The 11,771-nt window shown below is 43.3% G+C and overlaps 1 non-coding gene across 1 annotated transcript; it reads right to left on the bottom strand.

Moving 5' to 3' along the window:
• Positions 1-8,243: 8,243 nt before the first annotated feature.
• Positions 8,244-8,350, bottom strand: LOC132526638 (U6 spliceosomal RNA). Its single transcript, XR_009542629.1, has one exon. It is a non-coding gene; the product is annotated as a U6 spliceosomal RNA (small nuclear RNA).
• Between the last annotated feature and the right edge of the window lie 3,421 nt (positions 8,351-11,771).

Here is an 11,771-nt window from a genome sequence, read left to right on the forward strand (position 1 = left end):
ACCCCAGCAGAAACATTACTCTTTCCTCCACTTATCAGAGAAAACTTTGACCCCAAGGACTTAGCCCCAAGGCGGGAGGTCACATCTGTCTTCCAACCTGCCTCCTCAATTCTGTGTCTTTACATAATTCCCTGAGCCAGAAGGGAATTTCTGGTGCTTTCTCTTTTGCTCAGGCTTTCTTGGGGCTTTCTGTAGCTCACGTCGTCCTCCTTTCACCCATCCGCTGCATCCTCACAGCTTAATCTCAGGGCAATGTATTACTTATCAACTTCTGAGTAACAAACATCCAACACGTAGTGGTTAAGCTGGAGTATTGGATTTGACCGATATATATCAGGCTGCTCAAAGGGTTTCTTTCTTGTTTTTAAGCCTAGAAAGTTTGGATCTCGAGAGGTGTAATGGAAGTCAGATCAAAAAGATCTAAATTCAAATTCCTGTCTTTCAACTTCTTTTAAGTGATCTTGGGCAAGTCACCTAAGCCCTGCACCTCAGTTTGTCATTTGTTAGGTCGGCATGCTAACCTCTGTCTGTCGTGGCAGCTGTGATGTTGAAATGAGCTACTGTGTAAAGCAATGAACATAGTGCCTGGCATGCAGTTTGGTGCCTATAATAACTGGCAGGGGCAGGGCTGTCCAGCGGGGCACAGCTCCACGAAGCCTCCACATCTGCCACGTCTCACCTGGCTGTCCATGCTCATACTTTCCATTCTTTAACTTGTCCTGACCCCTCACCTGGACCATCACGTTCCCTATTTTCTTGACACTCTCTTTACTATCTAGCGTCATTTTCCATCTTTGCCTCACCACTCAGATTTGGTTCACCTTGATGTCATCTCAGCTATGACTTTGTTCCCTTTAGAAGCTGAATCTGGTCCCCAGTCCTGGTGACACCACCTGGGTGCTTAGTTAATAGCCTCATGGCCACTTGCCACTCGCCCTAGATCTTTCTACCCCAGCACTGCTCTCACAGGCTGCAAGCACTCAACCAGACTAAACTAAGACTCCAGGTCAGGACGAGAGAGTCAGACACGAGCCTGTCCCTTGGCCATACCCGGCACTGGAGGAATCTCACCCATCTCCCTTCATCACATGGCCCTTTTGTCTTAGGATAGAACTCCAAGGATGAGGAATCTCTTCTTAGCTGGAAATCTGGGGTGTATATCAGTCAGGATTTTTTCAGACATTCAGAACTTTTAAGGGTCATCTAGAACAAGGGGTTACGATGGCCACATACAATTGTGGGTACTCGTGGCAAAGTCTTTTACAGGCTGTTGCCTTTGCATCTGATGTTGGATCTGGGTTCAAGCGGCCAGCCGTTGGGAAGGAAAGCTGGGTGTGAAATTGGCAGAGCAAAGACAAACTGGAACCCACGAGGACAAATGGAAACCTATGTTTGTCTCTTGCTGTCCCCAACCTCGATGATTTGAGTGACCTGCGCACACACACACCTGGTCCAGGACACTCGGAGAAGCCGGAAGAGGATTTCCAGCAGGTATGGGAGGAGCTGTGGGCCTGGGTGCTGTCCCGCGCCAGGAAAAGGTGAACGAGCGGATCAGTGACGTTGTGTATGAGCTGCCACAGTGCCCGATGCTCTTCACCAATTTCCAGAGCACGGAGACAACCGTTGCTTCACTCTCCTTTTCAAATCTCATGTAAGTTTCTCTTGTGCCCGCTCTCACCTGGAGCCATACAGGGAAGGGACCTTGCAAACATAGTTCCAGCCTCTGAGTTGACACGGAACAGAAGTCATCACAAGTCATCGAAGATTAATGCATGAAATATTAATGTGGTTGTCAACGGGGGACACCTCTGTGGAGAGCTGGGGAAAGCTCCTGATTCATCCGGAATGGTTCGGCTCTAGTTTCTTTTGTAGTGGTTTTTTGTTTTGTTTTATGCACACGAAGCCCCTGACATCTGACATTCTATCGGGGAGGCCTTGGTGCCTAGGGGCTGGCCTGGCACTCACGGCAAAGCTGTGGTGTTCTCCTGTTGAAGATCAATCATTTCACAGGATGCCAGTATCAGTCACGATCATTCTGTGACTCTGACGGATCAAGACAGAAACAAGACTGCTTTAGAACTTGTCTGTGAAGAGACAAAAGCAAGGTTGTTATTCAAACCAAAAAATACCAACTATCCCCCTCTCCTGGTTAAGAGGAGTGACTGCGACTTCTCTACCAATGACAGTGTTAGCCTCTATTCTTCCTTCCTTCTGGAAGGAAGGAAGCCAATTATAGAACTGTCCCCACTTAACTGTTAGCATGCGATCCAGAACAAAACCCCACTTCCTCGGAACCCTCCCCCAAATCACCTAATAGAAGCCCAAATCCTTTAAGAAGTTCATTCTAATCCTCCCTTGATGAAATACCCCCCATTTCCCCACGATGTGCCTTCTCTTTCACTTCAAGGAGCAATAAATTCAACTTGTTCAACTATAGGTGTATTTCTGGTGGTCTTTGGCTGTAAGGCATTGAAAAATATATAGACACACACATATACATATAGGTATACAAGTAAGAACCTTGCCTAAGTCATACAGATTTTACTTAAATTTCCATACTCTATGTTAACATTTATATGATGCATAAAATTTAAGTAAACTCAGTATGATGTAAGCCAGATTCTTGCTTTCCTTAGCAGTGTCCAGGTTTACATATCAAGTGGACTTTCAAGAATTACTGAGTAGTCAACCCATATTGCTTTCTCTCGCATAAACTCCAACAGGAATCGAGAGCAAGGGGCACTCCAAATAGGCCAGTGTTTTCAGTTAGCTTGTCACTCACAGGGTAGTTAGAACTTCAGTTGAGTCTCTGGAGTGGTGGATGGGAAGGAAGTAGAATATTGTAAATACAGGAAGAGCTTGGAAAGCACATAAGATTAAACATGGAGGGGAACTGGCTTAAAGAAGGGCCAATTCTTTCCCAACATGAATCCTTTATTGCAATGACAGGCCAGGTTGGCCAGCCAAGGTGAAGCCAGCCAGGGTGAGGCCAATTGGTGGTGGATCTCAAATGCTAGGATCAATAATTTGGCTTCTCATTGCCTATTTGCAAACATCAAGCTCATGTTGATGTCTCCAGGAGCGTGAAAGGATAGAAGTGGAATTCTAGAAAGGCCCATCAGTCTGGCTGTGCTAGACAGAGACAATGGTTAGAAGACCCAGCTTGATCTCAACTCCCAGCCCTGTCACTTACATGCTGTGACCTTGAGCATGACATTCAATCCCTATCCCACAGTTGTTCCATCTGCAAATGGGAGCGAAATGAAATGAGGAGTCGGTGAGTTAATGTGCATGTGAGTGAAGTATGTAGAACAGCATCTGACCCACTGCACTCTATAAATATTGGCCACTGTTATGATGGTTGTTGTTTCCTTGCTGTTCTTGCAGGAGGGGGAGACTGGAGATGGAGAAACCAGTTATAAGAGACATTACGAGGGGTGGAGAGAGGAAGAGAGGATTTAGAATGCTGTTGCGGTCCACGCATGTGGAAATAGGTTTGGCAATCTGTGGGGTGAGCTTGACAACAGGGAAGGGTGGGCAGAAATAAATGGGCGCCACAGGTTAGAAGAACCAAGAGAGTTGAGAGCAAAACGCAGTGAGACTGTGTAAGTGGAAGTAGTCTGGATAAATTTCTAAGAAAAAGTACCAGAGCTTGCAGTCAGTTTTTACGCATTTCCCCATCTGCACGTATGTATGTGTACGTGTTTGCTGGGGAGTGTTTATTTTTTTTTGGGGGGGGGGGCGGTGTACAGGCTGGACTTTTTAAAAGGGATCAGGTGCCGCTGGACTAGTAGGAAATCTGCAGCCATCTTATCAACTCCTTCTCAGCGTGCAACCTGTTGTTCTTTGGAGTTATGGGTATGAGCTTTGAATATGAATCTTTACAGTCCTTGGGGACATAAGAATTTTCATGCTTTCAAATTCATCACCTACTCAGAACTTAATGGGCCTTCCACAGTTACCACCTACATCAGAATATTAGTCGATAAAATCTCTTCCATCCTGAACTCAATCAAGGATTGTGAGTTCATTGATTTTCCGCCTGTCATTTATCCATCAACGAAAATTGAGTGTTAAGGATTGAGATACTAAAGGTGGACAACATAGGCTTGGTACTTGCCCTCAGTCATAGAATCCCAGAAATACATGAATAATCAGAAATCATGGTGACTACTAGGAAGGAACATACGGCATCTTGTAAAACTGTATAACAAGGGTAACCGATTTAATCTGGATGGGGCGGGATAAAATGTTGGCCTTCCTGAGGAAGTGATGGCTGAGCTGGGAAGGAGGTGACTAACGAATGGAGGGTGGGGAGTGGTGAAGAGCATTCCAAGCAGGGATGAACATGTGCAAAGACGTTGAGAGGAGGGCTCTTGGCATATTTGAAGAACTAGAGAACCAATAAGGCTCTCTAAAAGCGTGGGAAAGTGTGAGGAGGGGAGTGGTGTGATGGGAGGCTGGAGATGGAGTTCCGGTGTGTATGGCCACCTGGGCAGCTGGGAGGATTAGGTGAGAAGGCACTGCTAGGACCACACTATATATGTCAAACCCCATGAACTCCTAGAAATGTGTACTAGGAACTATTAGTGAGGCCATCAACTCGTCAACTATAGCCTTTGGCTTTGACTTTGGAGTTTTCTGTTGTCCTTCTAACCTGGACATGAATGAAGACCTTGAGTCTCATGGCAATAACACAACTGCATATTGTTCTAACGGAGAAATATCTTCAATGAGATAAGCTAAAAGAAGAAGGCTGACAGTCAATGCAAGAGGCAAAGAAGTGAGACACTTATAGCTACCCTCCTGCCTTATTTTTTCTCCATCTTTAGTATCCTGTGAAAATTTTGAGTGAAATACTTTTTGGATCTCTAGGGCTTGGGGAAGTTTATCTTTTTAGGGCTGTTGGAAAGACAAGAGCATTTTGGAGTGGTTTGGTAGCAATTTGTGGTCTCTTTTTGCTTTTCTTGGCAGTAGGACCTGCTTTCCCTGGCAGGGCTCTGCCCGGATGTGCTGTTGAGGCCCAGCATTTTAAGAAGAACATCTCAATGGCTGAGGTTTTTAAGGCTCACTTCACGTTTGTATTCCAATTCACCGAGTGTTTATCCAGAAGCTTGTGGACCAGACACGACGGAGAGCTTTGTCAACAAAGAGAAAAAAAAAAAGCAGATAAAATTAGGGAATAGCTTTCTCGGGTGAAGAATAATTTTAGAGATTGAATTCTCAGAGGAAAAAAAAAAACAGTGTTATATTCCTGAACTTATGGTTTCTAGGAAAAGATAACTCCAAACAAAAGAGAAAGAAAGAACGTTGTTAATCCTTATTTAGAAAGGGAACAGGGTGTTACAAATAAAACAGTATCCAGGTGCTAATAAATGAAACCTCCAAGTGAATTAGGACCCTTCTAATTTACTGTTTTTACCCAAAGACATAATTCAGCCTTTGATTTAAAAAGAATATATATCTGAATCTAGAATCTCAACTTAGAAGTAAATTACCTGGTAGCTATCTTTCTCTTTCTCTTAATAAGGAAAATAACTTCATAAGAAAAATACTTTTGGGATTTGATAACAAAGTCTCTCTCAGAATTATTAAGTGATTCATAAAAGAAATGAATACAGATATTAGAACCAGAATCACAACACTGGATCTTCTGAGGTCACGAGAGCCTAGCTTGGGTCCTTGATTTGGTCCTTTAGCCAAATCATTCAGCATTTAACCACAGTGAGGTGTCATCAAGCAACGAAATCTCCCACAAAGATAAAAAAATTCTCTCCATCCTTTTGACCATCATAAAGATCTCACTACTGAACACTGTCCCAGCAGAACAAAGGGAAAGGAAAGATGCATAACTGGCATTCTTTGCCATGATTAGAAGGAACTGGGGGTAGAAATGGAAATACCAGCAATCACTCTCAAAAAGTATTTCTGCTTTATATGGAATCGAGCTACTAAAAAAGAGACAGTCACTCTAATTCAAAATTGTATGGTTTTTATGCTGGGCATAAAGAATTTGCACCAACCCTGACATTTACCCTCAAGCCATCTCCTAGAAGAAGATGCTGACATCTAGGAATGATAAACCAGGAACTCACGATTCACCTTTTTCCATTGTGTCCTTTCCTCTTTCATCTTTGCGAAGTAAATGGAATGAATTCACACTCCTTCCATTAGAATTCATCAGGCAATAAGTGTAGCTAACAAATGTTTTAGTCTTCCTGAGCCTTCTACTTAATGGTGGAAACCATCTACTAGGTGGCTTCTGCCTGAAGAATGGATTATATTTCGACCAAGTTCTCAGTCTGAATTGAGATTTCTCTGAAGTGACATCTCTTTTCTCATCAGCATAGAGAGTCAGGTAAAAATAGAACTCCCTTACTTCTCTTCTGCTAATGTGTGTTAACAAGAAAAGAGTGAATGAACTCAACTTGTATCTTACTGCTCCAAACACCCCTGAGCGGGATGAGTCCCTTTATTTTCTATTCAGTGACCACACTGGACAGATAGAGCTACAGGCAGGCTCATCTGTAGCTGTACTGTGTTGTTGGATCCGAAGTGTTACCACTATTATCACTTCTGAGTGATGACAACATGGCAGCCAGGAGGCTGACATAATAAATATGACAATAGCTACCGCTGTGTGCCAGGAACTGTGCTAGTGCTTTATGTGACATCACCTCCTTTAGTTCTCCTCTGAGCCCGGTGGATGGGGTCATTGCTAGTCCCATCAATACCCAGAAGGTTAAGTGACTTACGTTCATTCAAAACGAAAAGAGGGAAAGATGGATTCCCTTTGAAACTCACTGCTCCAAATGTGGTTGAGATGAATGGCTCCCAGGTCAGTCTAATTCTGAAGGCCATGTTATAACTTCTACAGAGACCACCTTTGCATTCTTTTTTTCTTTTTAATTAACATCTTTATTGGAGTATAATTGCTTTACAATGGTGTGTTAGTTGCTGCTTTATAACAAAGTGAATCAGCTATATGTGTACATATATCCCCATATCTCCTCCCTCTTGCGTCTCCCTCCCACCCTCCCTATCCCACCCCTCTAGGTGGTCACAAAGCACCAAGCTGATCTCCCTGTGCTATGCGGCTGCTTCCCACTAGCTATCTATTCTACGTTTAGTAGCGTATATATGTCCATGCCACTCCCTCACTTTGTCACAGCTTACCCTTCCCCCTCCCCATATCCTCAAGTCCATGCTCTAGTAGGTCTGTGTCTTTATTCCCGTCTTACCCCTAGGTTCTTCATGACCTCTTTTTTTTTTTCTCTTAGATTCCAGATATATGTGTTAGCATACAGTATTTGTTTTTCTCTTTCTGACTTCACTCTGTATGACAGACTCTAGGTCCATTTACCTCACTACAAATAACTCAATTCTTTTTATGACTGAGTAATATTCCATTGTATATATGTGCCACATCTTCTTTATCCATTCATCTGTGGATGGACACTTAGGTTGCTTCCATGCCCTGGCTATTGTAAATAGAGCTGCAGTGAACATTGTGGTACATGACTCTTTTTGAATTATGGTTTTCTCAGGGTATATGCCCAGTAGTGGGATTGCTGGGTCATATAATAGTTCTATTTTTAGTTTTTTAAGGAACCTCCATACTGTTCTCCATAGTGGCTGTATCAATTTACAATCCCACCAACAGTGCAAGAGGGTTCCCTTTTCTCCACACCCTCTCCAGCATTTATTGTTTGTTGATATTTTTGATGCTGGCCATTCTGACCGGTGTGAGGTGATACTTCATTGTAGTTTTGATTTGCATTTCTCTAATGATTAGTGATGTTGAGCATCCTTTCATGTGTTTGTTCGCCATCTGTATATCTTCTTTGGAGAAATGTCTATTTAGATCTTCTTCCCATTCTTGGATTGGGTTGTTTGTTTTTTTGGTATTGAGCTGCATGAGCTGCTTGTATATTTTGGAGATTAATCCTTTGTCAGTTGCTTCACTTGCAAGTATTTTCTCCCATCCTGAGGGTTGTCTTTTCGTCTTGTTTATGGTTTCCTTTGCTGTGCAAAAGCTTTTAAGTTTCATTAGGTCCCATTTGTTTATTTTTGTTTTTATTTCCATTTCTCTAGGAGGTGGATCAAAAAGGATCTTGCTATGATTTATGTCATAGAGTGTTCTGCCTATGCTTTCCTCTAAGAGTTTGATAGTGTCTGGCCTTACATTTAGGTCTTTAGTCCATTTTGAGTTTATTTTTATGTATGGTGTTAGGGAGTGTTCTAAAAATATGGAACGCTTCACGAATTTGCGTGTCATCCTTGCACAGGGGCCATGCTAACCTTCCCTGTATCGTTCCAATTTTAGTATAGGTGCTGCCGAAGCAAGCACACACCTTTGTATTCTTAATACAATGATCTGGGGCTGCTGCTGTGAAGATTCTCCTCCCGCCAGTTATCACCCTAAACTCCCTTCCTTTTCTAAAACCTTTTCATTTTCAATTTAGTTTCTCCAACGTCTCTCTCAGATGCTCTTGGCTTCAGGGCCGGTGCTGTGAGAGAATATTCTTTCCTCTAAAATAGAACACTGTACGAGGATTTCCATTCATGGTTTTCATTCATACTAAAAATAGCTCACAGTTTTGAAAAATTAGCATACTCATTTTAATTGTGTTGATGAAAGGGCCTCCAGCATCCTCTCTGTTTTATTTATTTCTTAAAAACCTTAAGGTGTTTATTTTATAGTCTTAATGATCAAGCCGAAGTTTCAAAAGACAGATCCAGACATGCTGCTCTTTCTCTGGGTCACTTTCTCCTGATAAACTTTGGACATTGAGACATTTCTCCTCTGTTGTCATCAGGAAGGGGAATGGGCTTATTTAACAGCCTTTTATGGGAAAACAGTGTAGGGCTTTTTTTCTCTTTTCTATATTAGGAGTCCTCCCACCCCCCAATCGGAGACGCGATAACCAATCTCAAGCAATCTGAAGGAAAAGCAAGACGGGGAATGAATTCCTTAGAAGAGCAAATAAGAGGAGGGGATGCTTTTATCCCTTCTTTGGTTCAACTAAGCTCCTATTACGATTGGAGAAGAGCACTGAGAATTATAGGATTTAGGACTGGAACCTTTGAGGCCATCTGGTGATTTCTTCCATGGTATAAATATACCGTCTTCTAATCTGTAGCAAATGGTCTGGCTGAGTCCTCTCTGCTAGAAGATCCTCCGTGGTGGAGAGGACCCTGCATGGGGGCAACCTGTTCCGGTAATGATGACATTATTATTGCTATGGGTTGCATAGCAGAGAGGTTAAAAGCAAGGTTCTGCAGGAAGGCTGCCTGATCTCCAACACCAGTTTTGCCCCAGCTTCATTTGTTGGTCCTGCAGATTCCTTCTCCGACTGTCTCCATCCTGCTCTGTTCCTTGGAGGTTGAACTACAAGGTCTGCATATGAGTTGTGCCAATGTGCTCTCTTGCCCTCTGCTTCCAGCTTTGGCCAACAGGCAGCCCCGCAGGGGAGAGAACAGGAGGGAAGTAGGGGTCAAGTTATTTATTCCCAGGCCCCCTTCCAGCAGGTCGCCATGGCAACAACGTCTCAGTTTATGTCAGCTGGAACTGAGCACTCCCTCTGGGTTCAGGTTAGGGTGGGTAATGGTGCCCCACTGTTACAGTCTGTGGGCTCTGCACTATCCCTTAGAGTTTCCCTACATCCTTCCCATACCCTTCTAAATAGTCTCTTTGTTAACCTTTGCACAACGTACTTAATTTGAACATGCCATCTTTTTCTAGCTGGGACCTTGACTGACACAACCACTCACTAACTGCGTAATGCTGGGCAAATTCTGTAACCTCTCTTGGACTCAGTTTTCTCCTCTGTAAAATGGGGGTAATGATACTAATATATGCTGTAGAAGGTCATCTTAAGAATCAAATGAGATAATATATATATTAAGATACTTTGAACACACAGTTAGGACTCAGCAAATGCTAGGGTAATGCTCCAACATAGTCTCCAACTGGGACCATGAAGTCCCAGCCTAAACACTACCTTAATTCAACCGTGGTAAGTCACTTCTCACAGCTTGGGTTAAGCCTTAAGTCAACCATCAGTAAGGCAGAAAAGAAAAAAATCCTTCAGAGTAAAAACTAACTTTGAACATCCCTTACGTCACCTATCAGAGGACAGTACAGTCAAGTTTTTGGTATTCAGTCCTGCATTGTAGTTTTTATTCCTGCTAAGTCTGAGAACCTGTGGGCAAGACTTAAGAAAGGTAAATCAGCATGCAAATGTGAGAGCATCCCACCCCTTCTGCTTTTGCCATAACCATGGAATCCCTAGAGGAGACTGAGAGATGCTAGAAAATTCGAAAGTGTTCTTACTGGCTTGTAGCGTTGACCTCGTTCTGTTCTCATATCAGGGCTTTATTGACTTAATGTTGGCTGGGAGATTTGTATAGTTTGTTGTGAAGATAGAAAGGAGTTAATGGGGTTACACTTTAGGTGGCTTGAGGGGAGGCTAGATTTTCACATGGGCTCAGTGGGAAATGAAACGGGGTGCATGCTGCTGTTCCCACAAGTCCAGGATGACCCTTTCTTGAGCACTTAAGGTGCCAGGCTCAGAGCTAAGCACTTCCTACACGTTAGTTATCCCATTTTAACCTCACGGCAACCACGAGGTGGTATTATTATGTTCTCTGGTTTTGAGATGAGGAAGCTGAACACCTCAAGTGCCCAGCCTAAGAATACAGTCTAATTGACGCCAGGGGCAGAATTTGATGCGTGTCTGCCTGACCCAGAGCTGAGTTTGGACCTGGCACCGAGGCAGTGTGGGAGTGTGGCTTACCCTCAGTGTTCCATATATGTGCAAACCGAGAAGAAAACTCCATGTTTTATAGCTTTTCATGTTAGTTGTCCACAATAGCACACACGTGTTTGCCTGGATAGATTTTTAAATGCCCTGTATTTGGCGAGAGGAGGGTCAGCCTGGTATCTTCCTATTGTCTTTGCAAAGGCTAAACACACCAATCTGCTTCAAGTACTCCCCAGGGCCATGTTTCTGGACCCCTTTCCATCTTTTTGAATCATCTCTAGTTCAGTGGTTCCCGATGCTGGCTGCATAGTAGGGGAGGTTTCACCTGGGGAAGTTAAAAAAAAAAAAACCTGAGTCAGGGCCCTTCTCCAAATCTCTGGAAGGTGGCCCTAGCATTATTGTTTCTAAAAAGCTCCCTCAGTACATTTTAATGGGCAGTCCATATTGAAAAGCACTCCTCCAATTTGCTTAAAAAATGAAGAATTAGTGGGAATGTTGGCAGGGCCCTCTGGAGCGAGGAAAAAGAATCAGTTCCTTCTAGTTAATGATTATTATCCAGAATTAGCTGTGGCAAATTCCACATGATTTAATAGGCCTCATCTCCAAGGGCAGCTGAATGAAAATGTCTCTCAAGTATAAGATGGGCGTCAAGGTTCCCAAACATAGTCGTTTGCAGGAAAGGTGGCAAAGTGGAGCCGCTTCTGTCTAATCTGGCCATGCTTGTTGGTTCACTGAATTCTCCCAGGTCCCGAACACTGAAAATATAATTAAGACTGTTTTTCCATTGGATGGTTTAAAAAGTGAAATCAGCTCCATTTCCTTTTCTCTGGTCTTTTACTTAACTCTGTTTCTGTACCATCAGGTGTGTTGCCCTTGGCAGTGAGGGCTAAGGAATGGTGTGGTTCCGCTCTCCCCACCTGTGTGCAGATACCGAGGAATCCTGATGGAGGTCTTCCTTTGTGCTCATTGTAAAGGGGGTTGAGGTAGTGCTGCTGGGATCATTAA

This window comes from Lagenorhynchus albirostris, chromosome 9 (genome assembly GCF_949774975.1).
Source record: "Lagenorhynchus albirostris chromosome 9, mLagAlb1.1, whole genome shotgun sequence".
In the NCBI taxonomy this organism is placed as follows: domain Eukaryota; kingdom Metazoa; phylum Chordata; class Mammalia; order Artiodactyla; family Delphinidae; genus Lagenorhynchus; species Lagenorhynchus albirostris.